The sequence below is a fragment of the Pundamilia nyererei genome, unplaced genomic scaffold (genome assembly GCF_000239375.1).
Source record: "Pundamilia nyererei isolate P.nyererei 1_Seehausen unplaced genomic scaffold, PunNye1.0 scaffold00202, whole genome shotgun sequence".
In the NCBI taxonomy this organism is placed as follows: domain Eukaryota; kingdom Metazoa; phylum Chordata; class Actinopteri; order Cichliformes; family Cichlidae; genus Pundamilia; species Pundamilia nyererei.
In genome coordinates this window covers 976,911-981,277 of record NW_005187603.1, presented here as the reverse complement: position 1 = coordinate 981,277, position 4,367 = coordinate 976,911, and positions in this window count along the sequence as shown.

Sequence of the window (4,367 nt, the reverse complement as noted above, 5' to 3'; positions counted from 1 at the left end):
ATTTAACATTTAGATTTAAATATAATATTTAGATTTAATATTTAACATTTAGATTTAATATTTAACATTTAGATTTAAATATAATATTTAGATTTAATATTTAACATTTAGATTTAATATTTAACATTTGATGAAAAATTACAAATATTTTACTAAATGTTGTAAAAATTTGCTCGAAAAAATTTGTTTTTGTAAGGTTTTGAGCTAAATGTGGAAAAATGTTGCCGTTAATTTCAGCATGTTTCACTTTACAAACGGCGCCCCATATTGGTTTTGGATGCTTCACATTCAGCGCAGACAACGGTGCAACATAACAATGACACTCGAGTGAGATTTCACGACGAAGCACCTGGTCAGCCTATGACTGTCCGGGTGCTCTGAGCTCAGGTTTAGTCAGTCTCAGCTCTTGTGAGCAGTCAGGATGTCTCCACTCCTGCAAGCTGCACTGCCGAATGAGGGATCTGCAGCTTATCTGCAAGATGTGAAACGGTGGACAGACGAGAAGCGGCGGGGAATACATCTTTTTTCACACAGCTAATGAAAAGGCTGTTGCCGGGGTAACTGCTGGTACCATTGTCATGTAGGACTGGAGGGAGCGGGGATGGGTGACGGTCTGTTCCTGGTGCTGTGGAGGCTGTCGGGTTGATTAGGGCTGAGGAGGGATGGTGTGGATGGAGCCCCAGATTTATTGCAGCAGGGTTTTTGTGAAAGTTCACTTACCTCACCAAAGTGAGGCTCCAGAGAACAGACCCCCAAAGTGCAATGGCACAGGAAGAATTCTTCAGCTCCTTTACTTATGTAAAAGTACCAATATATCAGATTAACAACATGCCGTTACAAGGAAAAGTCCTGCTTTAAATCCTGCTTAAAGGAGAGTTTTGGCATGCTTGTTCGCACTCTTTTCTCTTTGTTAAATATCATTTCCACCTTAAGAAGCATCTGCGAGTTCATGGAGGAGTTCATGGAGCAGCATCAGGATCTATGGGTCCCTTTATGAGGTCTCACTAATGAAAATTACACAAATTTAAAAATGAAAAATGTTTTCTCCCCATAACTTTGAAAATACTCACAGTGTGAAGGTAGGACTCCATGCAACTTCAAGACAGTCGCTCCACCTCAAATCCTGCTCCATCATTTGCATGAAGACTATGGTCCAAAGTTTGAACAAATATAGTGATTGCTGTGAGATTTTAGCTTCCTTTACCAAATACTTTCTTAGATATGTTTCTGAAAAATGCTCCTTTGAGCCACTCACAGGCCATTGTTTTGCGCACTGAAACTCACGTTTGAACATGAATATCTCAAAAACCATTAAAGATAAAAGCCTGATTTTTTTCACTCATCTTTATATCAAAGTAAATCAGCATCTGTAATTTGGGACACATAACACCTCAGGCTAGTAAAAATGCATCACTTTGCAAAGTAGCATATTTGAGCACACATTAATTTAAAAAATTGACATTGCAAAAGACAAATAGTGGTAATTTCTGAACAGTATCATCATATTTCATAATAATGCAAAAATAAAAGACACAATTCTCTTAACTTAAATTTTTTTTGTCACAAAAACAAAGAAAATTGTATTTTTATTCAACTTTCATGTTGGATTGAGTAAATATTACAGTCCGTACCACATAAACAAAAATATCAACAGATCGAACTTTCCAGATTTACACAGAAAATAATTAAATATGTGGACATTTGTAACTTAAAAAATTGTTTGGACAAATACAATGATTTCTATGAAATGGTTGATGTTGAGGGGTCCATCACAATGTAGGTATAAAGGACACCTTTCATGTGCTCTAACTGGATTTGAACAGTGACCCATCTCACATGCTGACATGAAGATCTGCCCGAGATGCACGTCATTAAATCAACGATCGGAGGTACCAACACTCATTCCTGCCCCTCCACAGTCAACAGGTGACTTACTTACATGCAAACTCCTCATCAGGACGATGGAAGAGTGCCGGTGGCTCAGTAAACACATAGAAAGCATTTTACTGCTGCAGCTTCTCCGTCACCTGATGTGATATTTATTGCTCTCTCTTCCTGCTGTTTGTGTTGCGTTGAAACATGTGAAGACGCGTCTTATCTTGCTGTCACAGCAGCGCATGAAAAATCAACACCATAAAATCAAACAGAGTGGCTCTCAGCTTTTAGGGGCTGCTCGTCTGTTTGCTCAGACTATGCTGTGAAAACACCTGTGATCAGGTTTGAAACACCCAAAGAGCACATCAGTCAGCATTTTAAATACAATGCACTGTAAGCTAAATAAACAGCTATAAGGCAGGTTTGGTGACATTTATATCTCCCACTGAACTTTATCTACATATTTACATTCTCCGAGTGTATTTACTGTATATAGCAACCATTTGTAAACAGTAGACACAACTCTTGTTTTTATTTGTACACTATTTATTTCTATGTATTTATTTTATTTTCCTTGATGATGATCATGATGAAGATGGAGCTGGCACAGCTGGCAGCCCTAACCCAATTTCCCTCGGGATGAATAAAGTATTATCAATCAATCAATCAATCAATCCATCCTTGTGCGGACGTAACATGTTAATGTATCGTTTGAGAAAGTTTAAATAAATGAGTTTAATATGAAGCAGCTTAATGACAGGGAGCACATGCTTTTAACATCAGCCATATTTGTTGTGGCTATGATACTCAGATATTCCCGGATGATCTGATATGGTCGTGTTGATGTTGATCCTGGAACAACATAGTAAATGTTGTTCCAGGATCAACATTGCAAGTGACCAATCACATTGTTGTGACGTTATTCTTTGGTGCGCCAAGCCATTCATGCATTTATGAAATTCCAATGTTGCAAGGACAATATCAGTTCTGCTCAGCGTTTATTAAAGGGTCAGGGTCCGTTGATCGGCGGACAGAGGCGGTTTCTCGCAGCTTAAGTACAGTTTTTTTGTTTTACGGCGTTTTTTCCCGAAGTTGCAAAAGTATGACGTCACAACATTCTGATTGGCCACTTGCAATGTTGATCCTGCAACAACATTTACTATGTTGATCTGGGAACAACACCAACACGACCCTATCAGATCGTGCGATATTCCCAGAGGTTGTCCTGTCATGCTGAAGGTTTGAAGCAGGGCTGAAATCTCCTCTGTACACACACACACACACGTGCTGCAATAAAGTGTGTGTAATTATTTTACGTTAGAAAGTACAATTTCTCCTTGCGATTTAAAAAACAAACAAAAAATAATTCACAAAATTAATGCAGGATCTACAGAAAATGAAAGAGCGATGATGTAACCGCCCAGAGTGATCTGTAATCTGGTGCCATTGATTATGGGCCTGATAAGTTACCCTGTGTCTACACGGCCGCCCTGTAGCCTCAGGAGAAAGCAGGAGCGTGTGCTGAGCTCGTCGGAGCGCCGTGGTTTTCCTCTAGAAGCTTCTGAGCTCTCTGCAGAGTTGTACTGGTCACTCCACAAACAGCTGTGTCATGTTGGTCCTCTGCTGCCTCATTCTTTCCTCTGAAGCCACGACAAAAGGACGTCTCCCAGCCCGGCACCATGAATGGAGAGGCCCTCCCACTGTTTCCCTGCCCTTTGTCTCCTTGTTGTTACACAGAGAGTGTGTTGCTCACTGAGGCTGTGATGGATGTCGGATTACCCCTCAGACTGTGTCTTCCTGACAAAGAACACACACACACACACACACACACACACACACACACACACACACACACACACACACACACACACACAGTGTTCCTGAAGATCCTGCACACAGTGACCTACAAATCTTTGCCCTGACCTCCACACCCTGAACTCGTCACATGCATATGGCACCAGCACAAATGTTGATTTTAATCCATCACTGAGCTCATATTTAATTTAACGACTCATACCATGAAACACCAGCGAGACTGAAACCAGAGTTTTGTGGAACCTGTTCAAACAGATGCTGTTTTTTCAGGACGACTTACAGTTGTTGCCCGTTGCTTGAACACTATAAAGCCACGCTTAGACTAAAGTAACACAACTTGAAGCTTTTGTTACCAGACCGCAAACACATGTACCCATACCTTAAACAAAAGCGCTGCTTTGCACCCTAGTTGCAATTATGCAACACACATGGTCCTGCACACTACACTCTATTTCATAGATAAGACACTTCATTCACAAAATGAAATTTCAGGGTGCCATTTGGAAAACACATGTATCCAAAATACAAAACACATGGGGTAATTGCAACCACTCAATACACACCTGAAGGCACTTACTTTCAAAACTGAACACCAATTAGCCAACTACAAAAAGCCCTCAGTTTAGCCAATTCAAGAACTTTGCAAGCATGGATGGAGGGAGAGCAAGAGGAGGAGG